General features: G+C 47.5%; 1 pseudogene; it reads right to left on the bottom strand.

Moving 5' to 3' along the window:
- Positions 1-821: 821 nt before the first annotated feature.
- Positions 822-8,747, bottom strand: LOC125551322 (annotated as a pseudogene).
- Positions 8,748-16,998: the final 8,251 nt, after the last annotated feature.

Raw genomic sequence — 16,998 nt, forward strand, 5'->3', positions numbered from 1 at the left:
ACAGCTCCTGAAGCATTTATATTAGTATATCTCTCAACTGGGGCCAAAAAGCTCTAAAAAGCTAACAGAGAAGCCATCTGGACCTGGAGCAGTATTTGGTTTCATGCTTTTCACCACCTTGTCTATCTCTTCACTCATGAAGTTAATACAAGTGAGGACTGATTTCTGTCATTCATATAATTCAGAAGAGGAAGGCCGGTTGAGTGCTTTCCGCGTAAGACTATTGAGTTTCCAGCTAATTGCCCATATTTTCCAGGATAGGATTTGTCCACTTGATTGAATTCATGTCATTGAAGCAATGAACTTGCTAGCGAGCTTGCCAAAAAGGTTGCTGACTTTGGGTACACAGAGTAGTGGCGAGAAAAGGGCTTGCGCCTCAGCCGTTTCGCTTGATTCGGACCTTGTGTTTGTAGTCACAGGGTACAAAGATAACCCCACAACCATTTGTTGTATTCTTTAAGTCAATAGCTCGTAGTATGTGCTAGAATGAGATGAGATCCAGCTCAAAGGTGAAGACCTCATTCTTTGAACCCTCCCGGGCAGTTCCTGTTCTAGCTTCTCTATCTCTAGCAAGTGATACGAACAACACAACATCTTCTCCGGTCGTAGGTCGGTAGGGCTTGCCCTGGCTAAGAAATGGAATAAAAAATTCCCGGTTTCTTGACTGTTTCTGAGATTATTTACCTTTATTTACATGAAGATGCACGGTCTCTTACACTTTTCCTAGCTTAAGTTGGCGGATTGGTAAACAAACGGCTCTGCAGCTCCGTTCGCTTCGGCACCACTCCCTTTGCTTCTTATCGAGGTCGGTGCCAACAAACAAGTCCCATTCGAGCAATGGAATCTACATAAGAATGTAATCACTGTTAAGTATTCCACTCACTGATGCCCAGGAAAATGGGCCTCTGAAGAAAGCAAAGACGTGGCCCAGACCGAAAAAGGAACTTGATCACCCGGAGAAGATTTCTTTTCTTTGCTGATTCCTCTCAATGAAATTTGCCATGTTGCACTAAGTTACTTACGGATGTATGCATGCAGTCCGGAACACTATTGGGGTGAACACCCATCCGAACAAGTAGGGTTAATAGTTCAGCATTTAGGCTGTAACATTTAGCAAAAAACGAATCTGAAACCCAACAAGTGCTCTCCGAACCAAGCTAGATAGTCTCCTATCACTAGGCTCACCAACCAACCTGGACTTTGATTCTTTCTTATTATTCTAACCGGATATAAAAACCATAAGGATTGTTTCCAGCCGAGAGTTCCCATATGACATAAGCGCTCTTGGGTGGGGTGGGCCCTCATTCGCCAGGTCTTTGAGTGCCCGTCGTACCACGTGGTTGGTACACTAGGCTGATAGATACTTTACTTTAAGGATCTGGCACCTTCGCTAGACGGAGAGTAAGCGACTTCTATTAGCACCAGGACCGTCGAGTCGAATTTCTCGTGTCATGTGCAACGTCCATCAATGGTGGTTCATTAATGTCCATAGATTTAGACTCCTTCCCCCTTCCCTTATACGCAAAAGATCGAGAGGGGCCCGAACCCAAACCGAGAACGTAAACAGAATTCGACTCACTCTCAGTATGGCTCACCCTCGAGCCCTGGGCGAGTCGGCCGGGTCTTTCCCTCTTGTTCTGTTTCCGCCACGATAAAGACGCACGGAAGAACTATGGTATGCCCAGCGCATGGAGGATCCGCTTGAGAGTGTCCCTTGTCTCGGTTGGGACAATACCTATTGTCTTGAAAAAAAGGTCAGTGCTACGGTCCCCTATTGTTTGATCCAATATTGACCGGTGCGGATCACGTTCTACTACCTCCGGTCCGTGGTTCGACCTCCCGTAGTTGTCCTTGCTTTTCTTTTTGAAAGCTCCGCAGGGCCAATTTTGCGTACTTGCTAGCGTGCCCCCCTTTCGTCGAGTGCCCCGCCCGGTTCACAGGGCTGTTGGCCTACCAAGCAAGCACTTGCCCGCTGCTCCTGCCGCCTGCCAAGTGGGCTCCGCGCTCGTTATCCTGACTGTTCTCTCTGCTGGGCCCTTTCCTATTGCTCTAACCATAAGCTATGGCAATTCCAGCTCGCACCCACTCTGGCCCGCCCAGCGGGGCCTGAGTGAGCTCAGTGGTCAGCCCCTGACGTTAGGGGTCTTTCACTTTTGCCAGATCTATAGAGATATTACGAGTCCTCTGTCCCAGATTCCCTCGCCGCGGTCATCTGGTTCACCGGTACTACCAAAAAGTCTCATGCTTACGTTACTATGACTGATATATAAGTATGATCTCGGACTACGAAGACCCAGTCGTGCTTCTGGTTTCCATTCTCATCATCATATTGAAGGAAACTCCTCGTGCTCTGCCATAAGAACTTGGAGTCCGTATCATGGTGAAGGTAAGGTAACGCTGTGATTCTTGCTCAAAAAACTGACCGAACACGTTCGAGTTATTGGCTCGTCCGACCCGGCAGCATTCATGAGTCGCTCGTTCAACTGTCCCTCGGAGACACGGTCGAGAAGTGCCATGCATGGTCGCCCCCCCCGTCCTTTCTTTCTCTCGGTCCCACCAGGGTGGGCCCCTCTGGGGTAATAAAGAAATGGATAAAAAGGGGACTTCTGCTACGGGCTATGCCACCCATTACTTATGAGGGAAGTCGCATCCGTCCCATCGCAAGCACCTACAATGTCATGATCACATTGGTTTACCCTTTTTTGGTAGTTCAACGGACGGTCGCCCCTCCAACAAGAAAAGGTAGAAATATGGAAACTTCTCTGCCATTTAGATCGGAGAATTTATAGAGGAAATCGGGTTTTAAATTTCCAGAAACCACACGATTATATAGCCAAAGGGAATACGCCGCGCCTAAAATCATCCAAACTAATGTGGCTACTAAGCTATTTCTTTGGAAAGCTCCTACTAAGATTAGAAATTCCCCGATAAAGCTGCTAGTGCCGGGTAAACTCATATTGGCTAAAGTGAAAAAGAAGAAAATGGTAGAGAAATTCGGCATGGTGCTCACTAAACCTCCATAATATCTAACAAGTCGAGTCTTATGTCGGTCATATAGAACACCAACACATAGAAAAAGGGCTGAAGAAACCAGTCCATGACTTAACATAAGTAAAATGCTACCTCCAATTCCCTGTATGTTCGATAGAGCCTAATATTCCCCCAGAGTACGCCGCTTACCCCCCGAACCGTACAAGAAAGTTACCACCTATCATACGGCTTTCTAACTCCACTTCTGTTTCTGGTTGTTCTGCACTATCGAATCGATGGTAGTCTCAAAGATCTGGTAACCTCCGACCTATTTGACAACACGCTTCCTGCTTCCGTTTTGAGTTGCGCATCTTTCTCCCCGGGGCATACTATAGTATCACATCGTAGACCCCCACCCCAACTCTATCTTCCTTATCAGTGAACCGGAACATAGTGCATAGGTACTCTTCGATGCTGCGAGGACGAGACGAGGTGACATACTACGATCACGCACTGAAGTTCTGCCCTTCAGCTCGGCATATGGAACCTCTCAGCTGCTCCCTCGGGATAGGTAGGCCCACCCCCCCTTTCCCGAGAGGCGGCCGGGCTGTGTTTCCCCTGCGGCCACCCAATGGCGGCAGAAAACGAAAAAGGGTGGGCTCGCGCGGTTCGCGTTTTATTGTAAAAAGAGAGCTTTTCATTCTCTTATAGAAGCCCGCGCCCACGCGGGTAAAGCCCAGCGAAGCTGCAGGGAGCACTGAGCAATGGGGGGATGAGGGCGACTCCGCCCACGGGTTGGACCACACCACAGGCAAAAGTCCTTCCACGGCAAGAGAAGGGTGACCGGAACAAGAAAAGGGAGCTAGTCGTTGGAGGGAAGACAAGGCTCGTTCCGTGCGACTCCACAGAAGAGTACGCGCGCTAGAAAAGGCAGCCAGCTTAAAAACGCTAGCTAGCTACTTTTGTAGCCTTATTTAGTTTGGTTGCCTACGCTTGCTCTCCGGCGCGCTACGGCAACACCCCCTGCTTGCTTCTTTCTGTTCGACGCGGAGCTCGCAGCCTCCCCACCCTTGCTTAGCGTTCCACTTGTGATCCTGGAGGATTTGGAGAAATGCGCCCGACCATGAAGAATGGATTTTGTATTTTCTTTCATGTGAACGGCCCTATCTTGTAAAGAATGGTTTTTCGTGCTATAGACCACGTTGAGAAAGACCAACCAACAACACAAATAAAGACCGTTCCATTTGGGTACCTCGAAAGGGAGGTGCTCCTTATGATGCTACGGACGGCTGTCCGAAGTGCATGCAATGACGGGCTCGGATAGGATAGGATTGTGCGCGCCGGGCCCTTCGGGTGTCCATATTTTGGCCGACCTTAGCGTATATACTATGTTATGCGGCCGTAATATTTTGATACCTTCCACCGCTGTTACGCCAGAAATCCAAGGTTCCACACGAGCTCCTGTTCTGCGGCGTGGTGGCAGGACCGCTAGGGGATTGGCTCCGGGTGTAGGTAGGGTCAAATCCGCAGGGGTCATGCAAATCACAAGGCCCCTTCCCTTCTGCTGAGTTGTTTAGAAGGTCGCTTTCCGTTCTATGGTCCCTCGGAGCGAAGGGTTAGGCAGGTAGTACGGGCCCTCTGACTTCCAGCTATGTGCTGTGTGCGACTCCCGTGAAGCGAATGAAGGGAAGCTCTTCGAGCTTTCTCCGCCAGTGGCTTATGTAGTGGTTGGCATTCCTACGTGCTCCGACTGATCCCCACTGGAGATTATATGAGGGGTCTTGGAAACTGTCGTGACGCTTTGGTGACGAAGGTCACCGGGGTGACTATGGAAGGATTCCGTGGTAGTCTCTGACTCCCTCCAACTCAATCAATATCAAGAACATGTCGTGAGCATGGGGGTTTGGCCGAACTACTAAACTATTGGCTAGGGCTTTTCTAGTTATAGCTTTATAGTGAGTGGCCCTTCCGCTTTGATCTAGTTTTAGTTTGTATTGTACTAAATTGAACACATATCAAAGAAAGGCGATCAATCAATAAGTAGTTGCCCTTCTCCGGCCTGGGAAAAGCAGCGAACTCGTTAAACAAGGGGCTTTTTTATTCATGGTCACTACTGTGTATTGTATATTGTCGGGGGAAGCTACTGCTTCTACGAACAGCTCCGCTTCCTCGTCTTGCTTCTACTTTGCTTGTTTGCGCGAAGGCTTAGAGTCCTTTTCGCTAGGTCCAAATTCGTCAAAGCGAAAGATCTGATCCAACGGAAATCCCGCATATTGAGCGCAGCTGATATGTGGCTACTAGGCGCGATCATCCCGCATGCCATAAAAAAATACTTCTTTTTTTATGGCCCGTCATATAAAGATAGAATAGATATGGATAGAGAGACATTCTATTGATTCGCGAAATGGCTCGTCGATCCAAATGAATCATTCTTCTGGTCTCTCTCTGCCCCCCCCCGCCCCAAAACTGACCCACGACACCGCCCATTCGTTTCGCGCGCGGGAAGGCAACGAAGTTCAGTTCAAAAGACCGCAGCGGAGTGGAGCAGCCGCGACACGAAGTTCCTTACCTTAGCTGGATCTCGCTGGTGCCACCTAAACGTTAGGTATAGGCGGGCGGATGTCTGACGTTTGGAGTTGTCGTTCGTGCACCTGTCCCAAATAGAAGAATGAGTGATCCCTTCCCCTGCGGATCATGGCCTTACCACTAGGTCCCCGATGGCCAGCGGGGGATTCGGTATATAGCAGCTCACGTTCGTTTGCGCTTCGCGTTCCCGCTGGACTGGACACGTGTTAGCTGTAGGAAGTATGGTTACGAAAGTGACTTCGGTTCGCCAGTTCAGGCTCAACTCCTCGCTTTACGTTAGCGGACTTACAGGTCGGGCCGGGGCTCACGCTCTTTCTTTCTGTGTGGGACGATGCCGGGGAATGTGTCGAGGCGGCGAACAACAACAGAACAAACTAAACTACATTTGCTTTTTCCCTCATGAGATGAGAAGTGCATGGACCGATGGATATAGAACTGAGCTGGCCAAACGCTTGGGCGCCTCTACATACGATGTAGAAAAATTCAGATTACATATCGATTTCTTTCTGATGGATCAGAATAGATAGATATCTTGTATCATCAATAGATAGAAGAGGTCACCCTTATTATTGATAGAAAACCTTTCGATCTATCAGAACAGATCAGGCCATCTATAAATCGATTTGGAAATTCATCTCGCTTTTCGTTCATTCAGCCACGCCATAATAGCCGCCACAATAAGAAAGAAAGCAAGCGAAACAGCTAGAAAGCGCTCGCTCTTCGCCGCGCCCAACAATTCTTATTCAACGGGAAAGCCAACCGAAAGATTCGAATTGGAACTTCGTAGAGCCGGTGCTGCTGCTGTCTGCGTAGGGCCGTCCCCACTTCCCGTCCCGGGGCGCTAAGGGGTTTTGTTTTAGGAACAGACGGCGGTGTTTTGCTGACGCCTCGAATCGACGCTTTTGTTGCGACATGCTAAGTTTTCTCCCCTATTGCTAGTAGGTTGATGGGTCGCACGCCCGGCACACATGTTTTGGCCTTGCTTGTGTGTCCATAACTCAAAATAGGTGACCTAACGGCCGCCGCCCGACTAAACATAGCAATAGTCACCAAATTCATATGGGCTACTGAGGAGTAGGCAATGATCTTCTTAAGATCGAATCTGTCTTAAAGTGGTCAAGGAAGTATATAATTATAGCAATCGCGCTTAGAGTATAAATGAAAGGAGTGAAACAAAGTGTCGCTCGGGAAACATGGGTATTGAAAATCTTAAAAACCCGTAGGTTCCCAATTTAAAAGAATTCCAGCAAGATGACGGATCCAGCCGTAGGTGCCTCTACATGGGCTTCGGTAACCAAATATGAACTGGTACCATAGGCACTTTGACGGCAAAAGAGGCAAAAAAAGCAATCCATAGAAGGATTTGGCGCCGCTCACTAAATTCAGTTGGTTAATAATTTTGTAAATCGGTGGTTCTATGTTTGGAGAAGAATCAACAGAAATAGCTAATAGCATAAAACGGATCCCAGTAAAGTATATAGGAAAAACTGATATGCTGCCTTGATCTTTCTTTGTCTCGAACCCATAACCCCTATAATGATGGTAGAGTCAGGGGTCCCCAAGCGGAATTGACCGGATGGTAGTGGTCGAAGTCCAGTGGGTAGCACTCTTCTCAGGGAACCGTAACGTGAAGACTTCCGCATCATACGGCTTCCAGTCCCAAGCTTCCGTCGTGGCCCTTGTCATTAGACCACTATGCTTGTCTTTTCCGCCTTGACTCTCGAATCTTTTGCTTCTCGGGTGGTGGCGAACAATGCTGCTTGCGTAGCGGGAGATGCCCGCCCGTCGTTTAGGCCTGCTTCCTGCCCGAAAGAAGGCTAGCCGGACTAGTGGTAAGGGAACCCGACCGTCAAAAACCCTACCCTATTCTCGAACCCTGCCGAGCTCTACCCTGCCCGCATTTATTTGGAAGGGGGCCAAAGAAATGTCTCCACCTGCTGCCAACAGTCTTTCTTCGGAATTCTACTGAACGGGTCGATCCTCCCCTCCGTTTGTTTTAGCAACTTATCCTAAGGTCTCTTCGCCAAGAACTCTCCGGCAACGACAGAGGAACTAACCTGCCTGCAGTGGCGGGGCGGCTTTTTTTTAAAAATAAGACCTGGACGATTATCCCTACCCTCGGTAGCTTACGAGTTTACGTCCATCCCTGGTCGGGTACAGTTTCCTTTATTTTTATCCCTTGTAGCCGTTACCCGAATTCGCGCAAGTGTGTCCACACCCCCCCTTGACTTGACGAGGAATTCATTCTCGCGAACAAACACACCCCCTACACACACCTAGGAGCACCCCTTCCTGCATATCCATACAAGACCTGAGTAGGCGGGTCGAGGTCCTACGAGGTACCCACTACTCGGAGTACCCTCCCACCAAAAAAAGATGTGTGGTTCGGTGGTTCGACCAGAAATGCTATGCTTACGCACAAGACTACCTCTTCCGAAAGCTTCGCGGGGACCTTTACTACTTTACGACGACGGGGGACCGCCCGTAGGGGGTTTACTGCACAAGGCCCCTGCAGAGGAAAAGCTTGATCCCAGCGAATAGAAGATGCTCAGCTCCGCACAACATAGGGATTGGCACGCTTTCGGAAAGAACATAGAATAGTAGAGGATCCAGCATGCAGGACACGGCGATCATTAGAAATTCACGAATTAGAAATGCTGTAATATACTCTTTCCCAAAACTTCTCATACCAGACCAACCCACTGAAATGCAAATAGGGATCAGAAATGTGGTCAATATCACGAAGAATAATGAAAGACCGTCTATACCCATATACAAATGGATGTTTTCATAAGGAAGCCATCGAAGGCTTTCCACAAATTGAGATTTGGCCGTAGAAGGATCGAATTGTATCCGAGGAACAGGGGGATACAAAAAAGTAAATAAGAGACACACAGACCAATCAATCGTATTGGTCTTATTAAGAATTTGGAATGAAAAGAGGAGTAATGCTTCCTAGCACGGGACAGAGAATAGGACCACTTAGATCGAAAATAGCATTCACAGAAATGTTCTAACATAGAGTAGAATTGAACATTGAAAAGATTAGTTGACAACAGTCAATCAAAAGATGGGGCGCCAAATTACTAAACAATAGGGGTCTTTCTGTGCAAGTCAGCTGAACACCGTAATTGATGAGTGAGTAGGTGGGTTAGGTGCACCCCTCGCCCAGTGGGAAGTCATGAGGCTAGCCCCCCTGAATGAAGAAGCAGTGGGCCCCCCTGCCCACCCACGTATGCGCCTTTATTTAGATTATAACTAAATATTATACTGAACTTTATCCGGGAATCTTTCTAAGGAATCCATCTGACAAAACGCAATTTGTCGATTTCAATCTAACGTGCACCTTGCCTTTTTCAGGTAGCTTTGTTACGCCTATTCAGCTAGGTGGGGCATTGGTCATAGCCGAAGTCAAGGGAAAAATAAGGTAATGACATGATGGTGCCATCAAGAAGTTTTCGACGAACGTAGTAGCGGCCAAAAATGAAACTCTTGCATGAAAGACCAGATTTGACGCAAGATGAATGGCGTTGGGGTTTTTCAAATGAAACCCGCGACCAGAAAGTCACCAATGGAGCCATACAATCTATCTAGTAGTGTGCCATGGCACGGTACTCCGCTTCGGCAGTGGAAGGAGCAACTGTCTATTGCTTTTATCTCATCCAAGATAGTGTCTCGTCTCCCCATAAAATAGATAAGCCTGTAGTTGAGCACCTATCTGAAGGCCCAATCGGCATCAGTAGTTGTATGCAACTCTAAAGAAGACGATGACGGAAAAAAGGACGGCTCGAGAAAAGGTACCTCGAATATATCTAAGAATCCGATGAACTGCTGCAAAGTGAACTGACCGGGGGGGCAACCATGAAAGGCTGACTTTCTTAGGAAAAGCCATCTGGGCAAGAGATCGTCAGATAAACCAAACTGCCAACATACTGTCTGTACTGCGTCGGATCAGATAATGGTGAGCCATCAGTCGGACGGAGTTTAACGTAAAGCTCCAAGGGAGTGTCAACAGTCTTCTCATCATTGAGTTGAGCTCGAGTGATCAAGTCATGACGTTATTTGATCCGAGATACCAAATATCCACGAGGAGAATGTGCGACCTCCAAGCGAAGAAAAGGCTTAGGGCGCGTCAGCGCCTTCATAGCAAATAATTGATGAAGGCGACACTTGATCAGCGATATGGTAACGGAGTAATCACCAGTCAGTTTGATATCATCAACATACAACAACAGAATAGCACGTCCTCGGGGATAAACTGATACGAACATGGCCGAATCATGATCACTCCGAGAAAACCCTGCCTGGATAACATAACCACTGTGCTGAACTTCAAAAACCGACGCTATCGGGGCTTGTTGAGACCATAGATCGCTTTGCGTAAAGGACAGACAAGAGAAGAAGTCAGAAGGGCAGGTTCTCTTTCATCCGTCTTTTCTAGGTGCGCATCTCCATCTACTAAAAGTAGGGGTGGTTGCCATAGATAGATTGGGTCATTCATAACCTGAGCAATAACCGATGCTACTACAGCAATAACGGAAATAACCGATGTTACAGCAGAAACTACAGCTATACGTGGCGGCCCCACACGCAGCTTTGTTTAACAAGCATCACCCTTCCTTTCTTTTCAAATGCTTCCTCAGTCAATCAGCAGCTTATTCGATTCCTATTCTTATTAAACATCTGATATAGATGGTGGGAACAATGAAGCAGATTCTTCATCTGTAGGTTGCAATCCGTATGATTTCTTTTCTCGATCTCCTGCTTGTGTTTCACCTCGCACCTAAGCATCACGTTCCTAGGGACAGAGACATCTGCGCTCTAAGGCAATCATAGTACTACCAGCATGGTTACATCGTTCTACGGGAAAGCTTCAACTTCAAAGTCACCTAATTTGGCACCAGCCAAAGGAGTAGGAACAGCAGCTGGGGAAGCACCATTACCATCCATGGGATGCTTTGTGAACAGCCCCCTCTGTTCAATACCGATACCTGTCAGATTCCATAGCTGATGAATCTCTTTCTTTTTCCACTCTTTCCCCGTCACGCAAGACGCTTTTCTGGCACAAACCTAGTAGTTATTTGTCTTGCTGATCTTGGGTGAACTGATGACACTGATGCTCCAAGACCAAGAGTTTTCACAGCCAAAGCTATTGAAGCTGCTCCCTCCCATGAATCACAGCTTTCTGGACGCACTGCTTGAACACCATGGAGCAAGATAGAGAAAAAACTCCTATCCCAGTTGATAGAGCTAAACCCACCCACCGCCGTGCAGGTGCATCAGCCTCTTCTTTCTAGTTTCCGACAGGGCTACCCGCACTAGCCTCTGACCTCTACTCCAAAACCTGAACTTCACAGATCCGAAGCCTAAACCTTCACTACTTCCATCACTTCACAGAGCAGGTCTTGTTTTCAAACTTGCTTTCGGGTTAAGTGCAGAAAATCAATTCAATATTCCTGTCATTGAGGATCTATTAGATGAGCTACATGGTGCACAACTGTTTTCCAAACTTGATTTGAGATCAGGTTATCATCAGATAAGAATGAGAAGAGAAGACATTCATAAATTTTAGGACATATTTTTGTCATTATGAATACTTAGTGATGCCATTTGGACTCACTAATGCACCTGCTACCTTCCAATCTTTAATGAATCATGTTTTTGCTCCGGAAATACCTTTTGGTATTCTTTGATGATATTCTGATATATAGCAAGACCAAACAAGCTCATCTCAAGCATCTAAAGTTAGTCCTGGACATTCTAAGGTCATAAAAACTATATGCTAAGATTAGCAAATGCAGTTTTCCTGTCCCTCAAGTGGAGTATTTAGGGCATGTTATCTAAGGATAGGGTCTATCTACAGACCCCCACAAAATAGTTGCCATCAAAGAATGGCCAGCACCTAAGACTATCACTCAGTTGAGGAGTTTTCTTGGTATGGCTGCAGAAAAAGAAGATTTGTCAAGAATTATGGGATCAATTCTAGGCCACTTCATGACTGTCTAAAAAAAGATTCATTCCGGTGGTCAGATGCTCAAATTGAGGCCTTCACAACATTGAAGAATTGTCTGGTCACTGCCATTACCTACTTCTGCTTGGACTGACATCTCCCTGGATTTCTTTGAGGGTCTTCCCAAATCATTGGGCAAAGAAGTCATATGTTGGTGGTGGACAGGTTCACTAAATATTCTCATTTCATTCCCCTTGCTCACCCTTATACAGTACAATCAGTCTCTCATGCTTTCATGGATAATGTTTTTAAGTGGAATGGATTGCCAAAGTCAATAGTCTCTGATAGAAACTGGATATTCACAAGTAACATGTGGCAGGCCTTCTTCAAAGCACTGCAAGTGAAATTGAGGTTTAGCTCTGCCTATCACCCACAATCAGATGGCCAGACAGAACGTGTGAATCAGTGTGTGGAAAATTACTTGCGTTGCATGGTTTTTCAGCAACCAAGGAAGTGGGCTAGTTTGGATCAAGAAAATGCCACTTGGGAGGATGCCGACTTCATCAAAGGTCTCTTTCCGGAGTTCTATACAGCTCCTATTCGTGGTTGGTGCCCTAATTCCAACACTTGACAATGCTTTGGGGGAGGTATTGTCATATCTGAAGATTACTGTACCTAACTCTCGATTGAATTCAGAGTGCTGCCTTTACTTCATCTGCCATGAACGGAGCCAAGAGGCTTGCGTTCATTTCTTCAGTTACTCGCCTATTTACTTTCCCCAGTAGCCCAGGGTCGGGAGCTAGGACTTCTGAGGTGAACAGTCCCTCAAAGTAACCCTGTATCAGAGATGCTAACTGGTCATTACCTTCGATCCTATTGCCGTTTGAGTCATTCAGAAACTTTATTATGTTCTTCTTTTTTCTCCGTTGCAAAATGATGTGATGAAAGAAGCTCGTATTTCGGTCTCCATGGCGGAGCCAATTAGCCCTTCCTCTTTGCAGCCATTAATCCGAGTGCAAACTCTCTCAATTAAGTGTTGGAAGCAGTCGCTCCTATCCACTCCTACCAGGGAGGGGAGCCCCAAGTATTTGTAAGTGAGCGATTTGGTGACAATATTCAGCAGGTTGCATACCTCTTGTCTGTCCCCCCTATCTGTCTAAGGGTCCTTGGTAAAACTCTCTTCATTGAAGGCAGTACGTGGGTATCCATCTTATCTACGGTCTGCGGGTCATCCACATGACCAAAACAAAGGGTACGAAAGCAGTGAAACCGATATATCTGTTGAAGGCGATCCCACCGGTCCTATTTATTAAGTTGCAATGGCGAGTATCTTTGGACCCCAAAGAGTTGTATAAGTTGGAAAATGGAGATTTGCCTGTGGCATTGGCCATTGGGCACCTAGCTATTGCATTTGAAGGCACCACAGAAAGAACCCGCAGGTACTATTACGACAGGTGGCTTCGAATCCAGTTTGTTAGTCGTTTGCATCTCGGTTAACAAAAATAAGCTTGAATCCCTCCATTCGTAGATCAATCAGCTAAAGTTGTTAAAACAATGCCCCGGTAAAAAGGTAGCAGAAGGTCGTTCTTTCTTACTCGAAGTTGCACTCAGGTGCTGCCGTCTTAGAGCTAGGCGATATTCTCTATGTAAACCAGTATCGTATCTGTTCGATATGGACCATTCTATAAGTATAGTCATTTCAGTCTTCCTCAAAGGATCTCCAATCTATTGTGCAACCTTCCCTTCGAAACCCACCCCACACGAATACTTCTACCCCTTATCACAGCTCCAATGCCCACAGGCATCTGTCTCTAGCACAAATCTTTTACTGAAATCAGGGAGAACCAACAGAGGGGCCTCAATTAAAGCTTGCTTGAGAACATCAAAGGATTGCTTTGGCTTGTCCACACAAATGGTACTCCTTTCTTTAACAAGTTCGTGAGAGGTCTCCTAATTATGTACATACAGGATGAGTCACATCTTGACCGGAGCCATGCGGAGCACAAAAGGTGAAGAGAAAGGATTTGTTCACCACTTTAAGCCAAAAGATAGAAATGAAAGCTGTTCCCATAGAATGAGATTAGATCCCGCAAGTGAGCTATTTATACCGAAGCTTACAAGAAGCAAAGTTGAAACGGGAGCTTTCCCACCATTCAACCAAGCTCTGGCTGACCCTTCCAACATCAAAGGAATATGTTTCATGGCTACCTCATCATTACCTCCACCAATCTATATAGCCACTCGGGAATCCTCTAGCCAAGTGTCAGGTTTGGATTCACCGGTAAACTTACTTACCCGAGTTGCCAACCTGAAGTTGGGACGGATTTATGCGGCCCTGATGGCACTGCTGAAACACTCAGGTCCTGATACATTCACTCGACTGCTCGTTGGTCGATCTTGGTCCTGTCCTTCTTTGTGAGCTCTGTTCAGGTCGACCAAACCTTGTACCAAAATTGACCTTGCATCAAATCCAGGTTCTCTGGGGTCGACTGGATGTCTTTGCTCGTCACCATACGAACGCCTGTCATCGGGTCTCCGGGGTGCATACGATCCGCCCCTCGGAGGGGGCATGAAAACTCGATGGCGGTCTTCACAGCAAAACCAATGATCATATTACTCGTGGTTCCGACCCATGTACTACTCTTGACGGTGTCCTCGGCCCTCACGCCCGCAGAGGCGATCTTGGGCTATGGGCCGACTGGACAGTGTCCTCGACCACATATTTAATTTGGATCCTGTTGCGCGACTGGGAAACTGTTGTGTTCTGCTCTCCCACTGCACGGAGCAGCGCTCGAATCTGTATCAAACCTCTTCCAGCCTCTGACTGGGACTTCTAGATTGACTCCGCTATGCGGGCTGCAGCAATAAGATTCTGAATTGGAGTACGGTATACCTGATGTTTGGGGGGAAACAATTGCCACTGTCGTCGACTGGGTTCAGGGACCAGTCGTCGAGCGCGATCATCGAGTGTAAGCTAAAGGTTCTCCAGTCACGCACGCTCAGCCAACGTGGATAGGCGTGCAGTCTCCAAGGCCCGAGCCTCAGAGGTTTCCCGAATGATGGGAGTGTGGAGTGCCTCCGTATTGCGACGATGCAGCTCCTCTCACTGTTGTGAAGTAAGGGCTTGAGGACGATATTCTTCGTGTACATGCGACGGATCACCGCCGCCGTAGCTATGGCAGAAACCAGGCGGGCTTCGTGGCGTGTCGACCATCAGGACTTCTGCCCCAGGGTCGCTGCTGTCACACTCGGACAAGGCCTCAACGGAGCCATTCGAATAGCCCGTAGAGAGATTCGTCGGGCTCGATTGCCGCGACTTGAGGGGTGGCCGACCAGCGAGCCACCGCATGTTTGATCCACCACTAAAGCCGCGATCGACCGAATCGCTTGCGGTGACAAGAAGCGAAGAGCGAAGACATTGCGGGAGCCGACCGATACTGGTTCGACGGCTGCTGCAAAAGGACGCCGCTGGCGTACGCCCGAAAGTGGGTCGCTCCATAGATGGGGAGCGCCTCGACGTCGAGGGGAGCTTCTTGAAGCCAAGCGGAGTTGGCGGCGATGAAAACGAGTGTGCCGAGACGGATCTCGCGGTCCTCAGCCAAACCTCTGCTGACAACCATGATGATGGGAATCGTAAGAATCTCAACCTCATCGGAAGTCGCTATGACACCTGCCCCACGGTGGGCGCCAACTGTCGTGGTTTTAAGTCTGGCAGTAGAAAGGGGGGTACGTAGGAGGAGGCAAGATCCTAGTTACGATGAGGTTGTGCACGTAAGATTTACGAGTTCAGGCCCTTCTCAGAGGAAGTAACAGCCCTGCGTCTCGGTGCCCTGAGGCGGTCGACTGGATTATGCGTGAAGTTACAGGGGGTGCGAACCCTTGTGCCAGAGGAGGGGGTGGCTTATATAAAGTGCACCAGGACCCTAGCCGTCCCACAATACACATGGTTCAATGTAAATTAAGGTGATACGATACTGGTAACACCAGCAATAAAGACAAATAAATGATCATTAACACTATGGAGTAAACGCCTAACCGTTGCCATCCTAACTGACATTAGATCTTCTGTTGTAACACCCATGATGCGGCTATATATCCCACGTGTCGAGGCACGACTTAGAGGCATAAATGCATGGTTGTTTGGTCGCAAGTGGGGTAATCTTCACACAATCCCATGTACTAAATAAGAAAGGGATAAAGAGTTGGCTTACAATCGCCACTTCACACAAATAACAAGTTAAACATACATCATTCAGAGTACAATCAAAGGTCCAAGTACTGAACCAAAATAAAAGAAGATAACCCCAAATGCTAGATCCCTAATCGTCCCAACTGGGCTCCCCTACTGATCAACCAGAAAAGAGACAAAACAATGATCAACATCTTCATCGAGCTCCCGCTTGTGCTCGGTTGCGTCACCTGCACTGGTATCATCAGCACCTGCGACTATTTGGAAGTATTCGTGAGTCACGAGGACTCAGCAATCTCACATCCATGAGATCAACAATATACCACATAATCGCGGGCACGGTTCTCGAAAGTTTATACCCTGCAGTGGTGTCCCAACTTAGCCTATCACAAGCTCTCACGGTCAACGAAGGATATTCCTTCTCCCAGAAACACCCGCGTTACAAGACATTTCGACAATAGTAAAACAAGACCAGCAAGACCACCCAACTGTGCCGACAAATCCCGATAGGAGCTGCACATATCTCGTTCTCAAGGCACACCGGATAAGCTAAGCATACGAGTACCAACATAACCCAAGTTGCCAAGGGACGGACCCGCATGGTGCTCTAGTTTGGACCAACACTCAAAGGAGCACTGGCACGGGCGTTTACAATAAAGATGACCCTTGAGTCCGCGGAACCCAAGGGAAAAGGCTTAGGTGGCAAATGTTAAAACCAAGGTTGGGCCTTGCTGGAGGAGTTTTATTCAAAGCAAACTTTCAAGGGGTTCCCATAACACCCAACCGCGTAAGGAACGCAAAATCAAGGAACATAACACCGGTATGATGGAAACTAGGGCGGCAAGAGTGGAAATAACACCAGGCAAAAGGCCGAGCCTTCCACCCTTTACCAAGTATATAGATGCATTAAAATTAAATAAGAGATATTGTCCCCAACATATCCATGTTCCAACATGGAACAAACTTCAACTTCACCTACAACTAGCAACGCTATAAGAGAGGCTGAGCAAAAGCGGTAACATAGTCAAACAACGGTTTGCTAGGAAGATAGGTTAGAGGCTTGACATGGCAATATGGGAGGCAAGATATAACAAGTGGTAGGTAGCGTGACATAGAGATAGAGCGAATAACCAGCAAGCAAAGATAGAAGTGATTTCGAGGGTATGGTCATCTTGCCTGAGATCCCGCAAGGAAGAAGAATGAGTCCATGAAAAAGGCAAACGGACGTAGTCAAATGGATCCTCACAACTCTGGAATGAAACCAAAGCTAACGAGAGAAGCAACCCGGAAATAAGCAAGCCAC

This window comes from Triticum urartu, chromosome 4 (genome assembly GCF_003073215.2).
Source record: "Triticum urartu cultivar G1812 chromosome 4, Tu2.1, whole genome shotgun sequence".
Taxonomy (NCBI): Eukaryota; Viridiplantae; Streptophyta; class Magnoliopsida; order Poales; family Poaceae; genus Triticum; species Triticum urartu.